The 12,612-nt window shown below is 38.7% G+C and overlaps 1 long non-coding RNA gene across 1 annotated transcript in view; it reads left to right on the forward strand.

The window, feature by feature from the left end:
* Positions 1-12,401, forward strand: part of LOC103278995 (uncharacterized) — a 137,607-nt gene extending 125,206 nt beyond the window's left edge. The window contains exons 2-3 of the long non-coding RNA XR_506466.3: positions 10,263-10,489; positions 12,022-12,401. This is a non-coding gene — a long non-coding RNA (uncharacterized LOC103278995). The remainder of the gene's footprint in view (positions 1-10,262; positions 10,490-12,021) is intronic.
* The last annotated feature ends 211 nt before the right edge of the window (positions 12,402-12,612 follow it).

Consider the following 12,612-nt stretch of genomic DNA (forward strand, 5'->3'; position numbering starts at 1 on the left):
TCATCACAAACCAGCATAACCAGAAAAGCTGTGAATCCTATCAAGAATTTCTTGTTACTACCATTATTTCCATGTACAACAATATATGGTACGTACATTTACCGATCCTGCATGCTCTGGTGTTCTGTTGAGTGGGCATGCTTCCAAACAAAACCTTTGCTAGGTCTTACTTTCGGGGGAGGCCTTATATTTAGCAATTCAGCAAAACTTCTACTAGGTCTTATTTTCTGGGGATGTCTTATTTTAGGGGAAACAGGGTAGATTTAGAGGACCTAAAGTTGGTAGTGCACACACTGGTAACCTCACGTTGGACTTCTGCAATGTGCTTTACGTTGGACTACCTTTGTACCAAGTTTGGAAATTCCACTTGGTTCAAAACATGGTAGTCAGATTGATTACAAGGACATTCAGGAGTGAACATATCACACCCTTACTAAAGTCACTCCACTGGCTTCCAATTGGTTTCTGGGAAAAATACAAAGTGTTGGTTTTGATCTGTAAAGTCCTACATGGTTTGGGTCCAGGCTACCTATAGAATCTTCTTCTCCCGTACAATTGGCCCTGAACACATACGTTCTCTGGGGGTGCGGAGGTGACTACTCCAGCCTGCCAGAACCTGACTGGCAACCACCACCCAGAGGACCTTTTCATTGGCTGCACCAAGACCATGGGATGACTTGCCAGAAGAACTCTGACAGCTGAATGAGCTGTTGAAATTTAAGACACATATGAAGACCTATCTCTTTCGGTAGGCCTGGCCTACCCAGCCAGGTTTAATCACAAATTTTAAACTTGAGTCTTCCGTTTAATATTTGTTCTATGCATTTTAATATGTATTTTGAATAAATATGTTTTAATATGTGTATTTTATAGAATGTTTTAAATGATTATGTGTTTTTAACGATGTTATGACCTGTGTCAAGGAGAGATGGGTAAATAATTATAATAATAACAATTATTATTATTATTATTACACGAAGAAATTGTTTATAATATTATCACCTTTTGATTGCAGCCTGATGAATGGGATTCTAAAACAGTATATGCGTCATCTAACTATTTTGGCTTAATGGGACTTTTAAATGACTTTAAAATAAATGTTCATTTGTTAGCATTATCTTAAGCAGTGAGAACAAAACCGTTGCTGTTACATTTCCTTTGAAGGCAAATTTCATATGGCATACCATTTTGAGAATTTTTACATTTTGATTTGAAAGTGTCAATTATATAAGTGTCTGCAATAATAATAACTATTATTTGAAACACTACAAGATTAGTACTCAGCCAAAAAAAAAAAATCACTATGCTGGCTGTTGTATTGGATTAGATGTCGGACACTTCTCAAGTGTCTAGGATTGTGTGATGTATCAGCAAATAATGCGGGCAGATCCAAGTAGGGTGGCCTTTTGCAGATGACAGATGGTAATTTTGTCAGTGCTGATTGTGTTTAAGTTATTATTATTATTTATTTATTTTATTTCTTACTTGCCTCTCCTCATTGATCCAGGTAGATTACAACATTGCTAAAACATATAATCATCTAAAATATTTTATAAAATGCACATATTAAAATATATTTCTTCAAAATACATATTAAAATACACAGAACAAAGATTAAAACACAGGACACGAGTTTAAAATTCATGATTAAAACTGGCTGGGCTTTATGAGTTGCTAGAATTCTTTTCAGGGCTGCATTTCAGTGGTTATTCTTCTCGGGATTTTTCTTATCTTCACAGGTTATTGGTATTAATATTATTTGAAATATTCTATGCTGTTTTTGTCTAGTTTGGGCATATTTATGTATTTATACTTGTCTTGCTCAGCATATGCATGTGGTCTTTCTTGGCTTTTTACTATTGTGGAGAATCCAGATTTCAAGTTCTAGAGGACAAACAATTTTCACTAACTTCTTTGCCACATAAATTCTCCTTAGAAAGATCCTTTCTACGTGAGTCAAGAAGTTAAGGTCTGTTTGAATCAGGTTTACAAATTAACCTTCTTCTCTGCGGAATTCAGTCCACAATGTAGACAATAGGATAATCCTTAAAAGTTTGACAGAACTGTACAGGACCACTCTTTAGTAGTTTGGCATAGGGTTTTTTTTTTTTAACAGGTATGGATAATAAAACATAATTCATTGATGGATGTGCAGTACACAGTGACAGCGTAGCTCTACCTGACAGATGTACTGTACAATGGTCTACTCCAGGCATGGGCAAACTTTGGCCCTCCAGGTGTTTTGGACTTCAACTCCCACAATTCCTAACTGCCTATCAGCTGTTAGGAATTGTGGGAGCTGAAGTAGAAAACACCTGGAGGGCCAAAGTTAGCCCATGTCTGGTCTACTCTGAAGGTTTAGCTTCTTTAACTTGGTATCTTCTGAATCTGTCTGTTTGAGTCTGATTGAGTGAGACATTTAGAATTCACTCTGAATTATTCTGAAACACATTCTTAAAATTCAGATACAACATGTGAAACACATCAATTTTATTAAAAATCAAAAGAGCACACTGTTTCTTTTCTTTAGTTTACTCATGGCAGCATAAAACGTATACTTGTACTTAGTATCTCAAAGTCAATAATTGTTTGTCAATAATTCATAGTTCAGAGCATAGCTTTCATTAAGCATGGATTATAGGATTATACTGAGCTGCCTCTTAAGTCAGGTCAAGAGGTTCAGCATCAGAACAGGATTTAATTAGCATTTCCTAAAGAAATTGGTGGTGTTCCATTTCCCTCCCTTCCATGGGCTTGCTGAACATTTTGCAAAGAACCTGAAATTGTACCATGGAGTAATTTCTAATTGTCAGTGTCAACTAAAAAACCAAAAAAACATTTTGGCGGCTTATGCGGGGACAAGATCATATGTCCTAATGTAATAGATCTAATTTGGGTTACTGCTCACCTTGCTTTGAAAGTAGACACCACTTTCTACTCAATTTAAGGAACTATAATGTCTTGGGCTAACCCTGATTAAGATAGTGATGAGCTAGGGATTGAGAAGAATCCTGGAGATATTATTGGAGTTTAGCAAAAATAAATTGGCATCTTGTTAGTGACTCCAATTATTATAGATGCTTTAAATTAATTATTGAATGGTTTGTCAACTATAGTTAGGATTAACCATATGACATAGGGTGTAAATTATTGATAGAAAAAATGTAGATGTGACATGTGGATCATAGATGGACAAGGCCAACCAGAATCCAAAGTACCAGTTAAGGAATAGGAATGTAAGGCTTGAGGAGAACTAAGTAATGGTTTCCTAAAAGATAACTTCAAGTATAGACATAGCCTAGAAATGCCAAACCCAGGGTTTTAGCCAGATTTGCAATATCTTCTTTCTTTGGGAGAAGTCTGGTGCCCTGCAAAATACGGAAAGCTTAAATGATCTCAGGTGTGTACATTCCAAGTCAAAGATCAGGGCCAGGAGAGCCATTTCCAGCAGTGACAAAGAACAGGTTAGCTGACTACTTAATTTAACAAAATGGCAAACATTGCCATGTAAATTTTTCTTCCTTACTAAACCTCTGGAAAAAAAAGCACAAACTACTCAAGCCTGTGGAGAACTCTTTTATTCCCTTGTACTCAAATATTCTCTCACCTAATTCAGTCAGGCACTGACCTAAAGCCACAGTATCACTTATTATCTGCTTCTCAGCACATATCATTTTAATCCCATGTATGACTAACAAAATAGATAGGATTTAATGGCTCCCGGGAACCCTTATGGTTCATGCTGTCAAGTCTGGTTGATGTACATGTGAACAGTGCCATTGCTAAAAGGCCTGCTGCATTTAGTTCGTTTCCTAATGTACTGTAGCAGAAGAGGTTTTTTTTTTCCAGTCTCAGGCTATGTATAAATGTCATATTTTCTGGCTACAGACTTTTGGAGATGCCCTCACATATTCTGTGTCTGGTCAGATTTAGGTTTTTTTTAAAAAAAAAAAAATCTCTCCCTCGTTCATGCTATTTCAGCTGCTCTGTTTTTTTGACAACAGTTCTGACAGACTTGTAATAATAAGCTGGCTCTTCGTAACAGCTTGATATTCTGTAGTGTTAAAGCACCTTTGTGCATTTTGAAATCATGGTGCTGGATGTATCCCTTACAGTGTAATTCAATATACATATCTGGGAGTCTGTTTCATTCAGCTCCATGCAGACTATCTCACAGTACACATGTACAAAATTCAGAGCTTGGAAAATTGCTTTTCAAAAACAATTGCAACAGTCACTCGGTATATCAGGCATGGGCAAACTTCTCCCCTCCAGGCATTTTGGACGTCAACTCCCGTAAATTCTAGCCAACTTACCAGCTGTTCCGAATTGTGGGAATTGAAGTCCAAAATGCTTGATATTATTCAGGACCCCTCCCTACCTAATGTGACCTTAAATGATTCTAATGCACTTTATCTATTTACGAATTGGTTTAATTCTGTGTTGTGTTTTTTCACCTATTGTGTATATTTTATTATTGGTTTTTGTCTTTGTCCTTTGATGTTTTATATTTTATCATTGCTTGTATTTTGATTTTGCTGTAAGTCGCCTCGAGTCCCCTTCGGGGGAGATGGAGGCGGGATATAAATAAACTTATTATTATTAAAATACCTGGCAGACCAATGTTTGCCCATCTATATAAATAAAAATGTAATGTCTGTCAGTGTGGGACCTCAAATCTCCCAAACTACTTCACTGATTGCTATGAAATTTTAACACATGGTATTCGAACTGCCATGGGTTTTAAGCCTACTATCACAAACTTGACACACCTGAGAAAGGTAAAATCAAACCCCTAAGCAATGGCTAATCAGCCTCCTCTGCCCTTAGCTGCTGCCCTAACAGATGGCTCCTCCCTTTAGCAACAGCACAAGCAATGGCCAAACAGTCTCCACCCTTAAGCAACCCGTGTGGGCAGGGCTGCAAGTGATGGTTAGGTCCGCCTTCTCACCACTCACAAGGAGTAATGCGAGGCCGAGGCTCTGAGGCCTAGCCACAGAAAGAGTGTCAGTAGCAACTTCAGAAACTGCAAGCCACTTCTGGTGTGAGACAGTTAGCTGTCAGCAAGGATGTTACCCAGGGAACAATCAGATGTTTTACCATCCTGTGGGAGCCTTCTCTTTATATATCTGTGGAAGGTCCAAGATGGGAACTCTTTTATCCTACAGACAAGTATTGGGAGGTGTTAGCTGGCCCTCATTGTTTCATGTCTGGTTTTCCACTGTTTTCTGAGTGGTGGTAATTATTTATACTGCAAGAAATGTTGTAATTGGGCAATTTGATTAGCATTGAATATGCTTGCTGCTTCAAACCATGGCTACTTCCTGCCTGAGGTAATCATTTGTTGGGAGGTGTTAGCTGGCCTCGATTGTTTCTTGTCTAGTATGCCACTGTTTTCTGAGTGGTGTTCTTTATTTACTGCAAGAAATGTTGCAATTGGCTAACTTGATCAGCATTGAATAGCCTTGCCGTTTCTGGTGTGAGAGAACTGGCTGTCAGCAAGGCTGTCCCCCAGGGGACACCTGCATGTTTTACCATCCTGTGGGAGGCTTTTCTGTGGAAGGTCCAGGGTGGGAGAAAGAACTCTTTCTTGAGTTTTTTTCATTGAACCAGACTGAGCCACAGCAACACGTGGCTGGGTACAGCTCATGTCATAGAAAGATAGATAGATAGAGATACCCATTGCAATGGGGAGAAATACTTGGAAAACATAGCTGCTAAATGGTCTTGGAAACACATCTGTCTCAAGGAATTCCTCTTCCCCCTTCAGCTATAATTGGGAAAAAGCTGTGTCTCTGCTGGTAATAGAACTCACGGAAACACCATTTTAATTCTTACATTTGATAGACTGGCACATGGTGATGAAGTAAGAACACATTTGCTATCAGTGTCCCTCTCTCTTCATACTAATGTGGACATGTAACTGTCATTATTGCTGTTGGAAAATACTGGTTCTATTTGTTGCTGCCTCTAAAAATTAAATCATATTATATAAGAAAATGATTGCCATTTCAGTCTAACAAAACAACTTGTGTGAAAAATCTCAGTTGAATTATAACCAGATAAACCAACAAACAAACATGGTTTCTTTCTTTTCCATAAAGGAAGGCATTTATCTCACCCTTATTGGATACAAAATTCCCCAGAGGCCATTCCCTGCCAATCAGAGGATGAAACCTATTTTTATGGGGCCTCATATCCATGATAACTTCCCAGGAGTAGCAATAAACGAATAACATTTTGAAGCTAATGATTTTAAAAGAACAATTTGCAGCAGATGTTTACTCTCTTTAATGCACATGAGAACCCTACATAAAGGTGCATCACTGCCTCCAACTTGCAACATTCACTACAGGCTGCAGTATAATTTAACCTAATTGGAATGAACATGCAGTCATTTGTATTTTATTTTGTATGATAAAATTTCTATGAACTGTGGAAGTTCTTTAGGCAAAGAATCCAAGACCTCTCCTGAACCCACATACTTCCAGTGCGGTTTCATAAGGTTTCAAACATTCTGCTTTTCCTATATTACAAGAGCCTCAGGGTTTAGAAACATCTTAAGTGTACACCTGAAAATATAAAATATTTATGTGACATAGAGCAATGTTATATGTTAGGAGAGGCTGTGAAAGGGTAACTAAATCTGTGAGTTAGTATCAATTTGAGTTTTAAAAAATGTAAAAATAAATTTAAATATATTATGTAAAAAGAAACCGAGATAAATTGCCATGTATGCTGGTATATTTTAGTACTTCATGAGTTGAAAGTGTGCTTACATTATACTTAGATATCTGCAAAAGATGACTTTTAAATTAGTAGCATAGCCATTGGGCAAGTTGACTACAGAATTCCGAGAACTGCGGTCTAAAAATATAACATTGGAAATACTTGAACAAAAAAGTAATACAGAAATATGAAAACTAACAATCAGGTATTTTGAAAAATGTAGGACACTATTTCTCAATTCAAAAGTTTGTATCTAAAAATAGAAATGAACTTCTTTTCTGAGTCATATTTTTCTGTGGAAATATCCATTTTACACTTAATGAATCTGGCAATGGAACATCTTACCTTGGAAATCCATACAAGTCACAAAAACTAAAGGCGGAAAAAATATTGAAAACAAATATTTGTTTAAGGAATGCTAGTGAGATTGTGAAAAATTCAGTTAAAAAACAACTGACTGCTTTTCATATCCTTCTGAAAAGGAACTCAAGATGATAAACAAAACTACAAGTATTTAAAACATTGTATATGTAAAAAAAACGAATAACAAGAAATTTAGATAAGCAGCACATGATGTCAAAAGTCAGACGCCAATTAGAGAGCAAAATAGTTTATTAAGACAACAGTCCAAAAAATAGCTCAACAAACTAAAAAGACTTAAAACACTTAACTTTCAGTGTTATTAAGTAGAACAAGTGGGTAAAACCCCACAAAACAAGAACTGGCAAATAATCCGGATTAGCCAGAGATATAATCCGGGTTAAACTTAAAGTTCTAGAACTTGACCCAAAAGTTCACAATGGGCTGAAAAACGGAGGCATGAACTAAAGCAAGTAGTATTGAAGCCCACAAACCTTTCCCAAAACTCAAAAGTACAAATAAGAGTTCAAAACAAACAAACGCCCAAACTGAGCTAGGGAACTCCCAGTTGAGAGCAACAAAGCCAGCGAAACAGCGAGATGCTGGTGAGTTCGCAGCAACTGCTGCTGGAACATACACCAAACCAAGAGTTAAAGGAGCAGAGTGGGAAAGCATTGTCAAGCCAGTCCGAAGTCGGGATAAACCAGCAGCGCCAAGCTGCCGCAGAAGCAAACACCAAGCCAGGAGTTAAAGGAGCAGAGCGGGTCCGAAGTTGGGATAAGCAGACAGCATCGGTATCAGGAGTGAAGGTAGTAGTCAGCAACAGCAGACAGCCACGGAATAGAGAACAACACCAAGCCACGGATTGAGAGTGAAGAGCAAAGCCGAGTCAGGTTCCAGTCCAATGTCCAAGGTCCGAGAGGTTGAAGTCATCCAAGAAGGTCACAACACAAAATGGCACAGAGAGCCAAAGCAATGAGGGTGAACAGCAGCTAATAGAAAATAGTAATAACAGTGCAGTCCAGGAAAACCCACACAATTCCAGCCCTCCGTTGCAGAATAACCCAGATTAAACTTACATCTGTTGCAAAGGCCCAGTCCAGTCTTCAGTAACACACACAGGAAACCCAATGGCGCCCAGCAACACCTTGCCACATGCAAGGTATAATGGCCAAACAACCTCAATATATCCAGGTCTCCCTGGGCTTCCAAACTATCCACGCTCAAATAGCAGGTGTCTCAACATCTTAATTTGAATCAGAACTCCACACAGCCAATGCCCTTGGGTCAGGTGTTCCGAATTCCTCATCAGAGTCCCAATCATCCTGCCCATGCCCAACTCTATCCACACTTGTGGACCCCCTCTCACTCCTCCAAGCAGACCAAGTGGGATCTGCTTCTGAAGACACCCAAGCTTCCCCCGCATCAGCAGTATCCATGGGCCCCGTTTCGTCCCCAAGCATCTCCGGTGCCCGTGCCCAGTCCGTGCCCAATTCCTCCGTTAACACCTGTTCCCCAGCATCCATCTCCACCTCAGGATCCCCACATGAATCCTCCTCAGAAGACTCCCCATCAGTCTCCCTGACCCTTTTCCTAAACAAATCTTCCAACGAGCCCTCCTCGCAAGGGTTTTTCCTTCCTCTCCTGATCCCACCACTATCATTCACAGTCTCCGAAGGCGCATTCACAACACATGAAGCATAAATGTTCAAACATATTCAAGAGCTATTAATATTGGGGCATTCTGTTGGGGGGTTACACCAATATAAGTCAGTTTACAATGGCATAAAGGTAAATTGCCCTGTTGTGCAACATTTATATTCTCAAGAAGAGAGCAGAGACATATTCATGCCATTAGGAGAACAGTAATGCACACAGAGCCAGCAGTATGGTCACAGTAACATGGGTCTCAATATGCCATAGGTCTCAGAGCACTCTTGATCAAATTGTACAATGAGACACAATGCTCAGTGCCCTGGTGAGCATCATTGTGTGAAATGGGCAAATAGTAAACACTAAGCAAATAGACATACCCAAATGAGAAAAGAAGTAGCTAGGAAGTAACCTATGGAACAATATGCAGAGGGTGTTTTTATCCCCAATTTACTCTGTGATTGCAACTGAAAACAGTGTCCTTTTTTGCAATATAGCTACTATAATGCACTACAGCTCTGGGGTATGCTCACAACTGAAATTTGAAATTGGAAAAAGTCAGTTTTTTCAAGCTCTACTTCAAAGCAATTCATACAGATAACATCATAGTGCCCTGTGAATGACAGTGTCCAGTAAGGAAAATCTTGCAGAGTCAATATATCTTGCAGATTCAATATGATGGGAATCCTTTGTCTGACCTAGTGATCCTTGAATATTTAGTGTGCAGATCAAAGAGAACTGACCTTATGCACACTTTCTGACCTCACTTTCTCTCTCTCTCTGACATACACACACACAACTTGTAGGACTTCCAGATTTTCAAAATATCAGTAAGGAACAATTAAAAGTCATAGGGATGAGGGAGCAAGCTTGTTTTCTGCTGCCCTGCAGACTAGGACACGGAACAATGGCTTCAAACTACAGGAAAGGAGATTCCACCTGAACATTAGGAAGAACTTCCTCACTGTGAGGGCTGTTCGGCAGTGGAACTCTCTCCCCCAGACTGTGGTGGAGGCTCCTTCCTTGGAGGCTTTTAAACAGAGGCTGGATGGCCATCTGTCGGGGGTGCTTTGAATGCGATTTCCTGCTTCTTGGCAGGGGGTTGGACTGGATGGCCCATGAGGTCTCTTCCAACTCTACTATTCTATGATTATATGATTCTATGAAAACTGTGATGTGTGAGTTGGGCTATATAAAAGGTCCATCTCGAGTCTCACAATGCCCAGCCTTAACACTCAGGAAGAAACTGTAGCACCAAAGTATCTGAGGTCACGAAGTCATAAATCAGAACAAACTTCAAGTAAGGAAAAAGTGAGGTGGTCAAAAATCCAAGACATACACTAGCAGGGTCAGGTTGTCAGGCCTTTAAGAACTGAATGAAAAGTTTGCTTTCAGTAACTAAACAGGGGAAAGTCTGTCCTTATCCACAGTATTTAAAGAACACATATCTCAGCTGTGGATATGTAGCCTTTTGTTGTGTCTGATGGTCTGTGTCATATGCATAAATTCTCTTCTCTCAGGAGGGCTTGAAGGGTTCACCTTCAGCTCCCCTTCTTGCTGAAATGGTCTTCTTTCATGATGGTCAACCGAATCCTCCTCCAATGCAGCAAAATGGGAGCTGGAAGACTCTACTGTCCCTCAGACTGAAGTGGAGGAAGAATTGACTATTTATCAGGCTGAACTATTGGAGGAAGACCCAGCTGTGACAAGTTTTCTTTGTCTTCTGAGGAAGAGGATCTCTTTGAATGTGAGCATGATTATTCTTGTCTCTTGCAAGAACTCAAATTCTACAGGAAGCTCTTGGAAATCAGATGACAACAGGTCAGAAGACATTAGGACAGAAAGGGTTTTGCAACCGTCAAGCTGAGAATACTAAACCTATAGCAGGGAGAATGAGCATACTTATAACAGAAATGCATCATTAGAAGTATAATGTGTGAGTTAAATATCTGTTTGAAAATGCTGATGATGTCCCTTACCATGCATATATAGGAAAAGATTTCTGGTACTTAAATAAGGGACATCCCTGTTAATATGGGAGCCATGGGATGATGTTGAAGTTTGGATTTAATAATAAAATAATAATAATAAAACTTTATTTATACCTCACCACCATCTCCCCAACGGGGACTCGGGGCGGCTTACATGGGGCCATGCCCAAAATAATACAATGTAAACAGCATATAAAAGAACAGCACATCACAATACAATAAGCAATGCAATAAATAATAATATCCATTACAAAATAAAACAAGGAGACAATGAAAACAAGGGCAGACCACATGAACATTAAGTTAAAACTCGGGGTGAGAAAGACATAAAAATAAAAACCACAGGGTCATAAGGGAGTGGGGTATTCTGGAGGATAGATATTAGAGGGAGCAACGGAAAAGAAATATAAAATGGTTACTCTCCAAAAGCACAGCGAAAGAGCCATGTTTTCAAGTCTTTCTTGAAGGCTGCTAGTGTGGGGGCTTGCCTAATCTCAGCGGGCAGAGAATTCCACAATTGGGGGGCCACAGCAGAAAAGGCCCTCTCCCTTGTTCCCTTGACCCTTTTCCAAATTTTGTTATATACTTCTAAGCTCAAGAAATGTACTGAAATGCATATCTTATAAAAGCAATATTATTATAGATGCAAATGTAAGACTATTTAGAAAAATATATTTTATGAGAAATTTGATTGAAATCAACAGATTTAAATATAATAGTTTGTGAGGATTTTTATATGATTGCATGTGTGTGTGTGTGTGTGTGTGTGTGTGTGTGTGTGTATCAATCATTGTCAAAAAGAATACATCAGCTCTAGAAATGAACACATGCAGGCATGACATGTAATGGAAATAGACCAATCCACCCTAATCTACCATGAGTAAAAAAAATCACTACCATGTCTTTTATCATCTAAATGCACCAAATGGCCACCATCCAAAGCAAAATATGCTTAACATTCTCAAGTGAAATCAGTAGGACTTTGAAAATGCATTATATTTTCTGCATCGTGCCCAGTTTTAATGTATTTTGAAGAGACACTAAAACAAATGGCAGTGTATCAACCACAAAGGCGGGCCACCTAGAAGGCTATGTTTCTTGGCTGGCATGCCATACATATCCCTTAGACCAGACATTGTGCAGCATCAATTCACTTTTTAATGAAGTAATTTGAAGCAATTTGAAAGAATATTTATGGCCGGGATTCAATTTATTCTCAAGGAATGTGCCTATGTATTTGAGCTACCTAGAGTTCTAAAATCTTCTTTCTATCCTACTACCATTTTAGGTTTGTTTGGTGGCAAGAAGGCAAAAGGTTTTCTTTGGGTTGCTCCCAGAATTTTGAACTTTCTTCTTCGGGATGCCAGGACAGCTCTTTGCTTGTAGTCTCTTTGGCAGCAATTGAAAACATTTTTATTTTATCAGGCTTTTACGAACTGACTTTTGGAAATTACTGGTATACTACACTGTTTTGTTAAATTTTATATTGTCTTTTAATAGACACTGAATGATTGTAACTCCATTTAATTGCTTTCAAAATAGTGTATGATGTGCATGATGCTTTTGTGAGGTTTTATTTTGTATTGGTTTTAATCATTTGTGTGCTGCCTTGCATCTCATTACTGGAAGAAGTCAAAATATAAAAGAATAAAATCATCATTGTTATTATAGTTGTACTTTAGTATCTATACTTTTGAATAGTACCTGTGGGTATATATTGGTACTTCTTTTAATATGCATATCTTAAAATAGGTAGGAATCATGTAGCCTTCCAGATGTTCTAACAAATACAGCTAACTGTGAGAAATACTGGATTGCAGTCCAGGATGAAGGAGGAGGAGGAGGAGGAAGAAGGAGGAGGAAGAAGAAGAGGAGGAGG

This window comes from Anolis carolinensis, chromosome 5 (assembly GCF_035594765.1).
Source record: "Anolis carolinensis isolate JA03-04 chromosome 5, rAnoCar3.1.pri, whole genome shotgun sequence".
Lineage (NCBI taxonomy): Eukaryota > Metazoa > Chordata > Lepidosauria > Squamata > Dactyloidae > Anolis > Anolis carolinensis.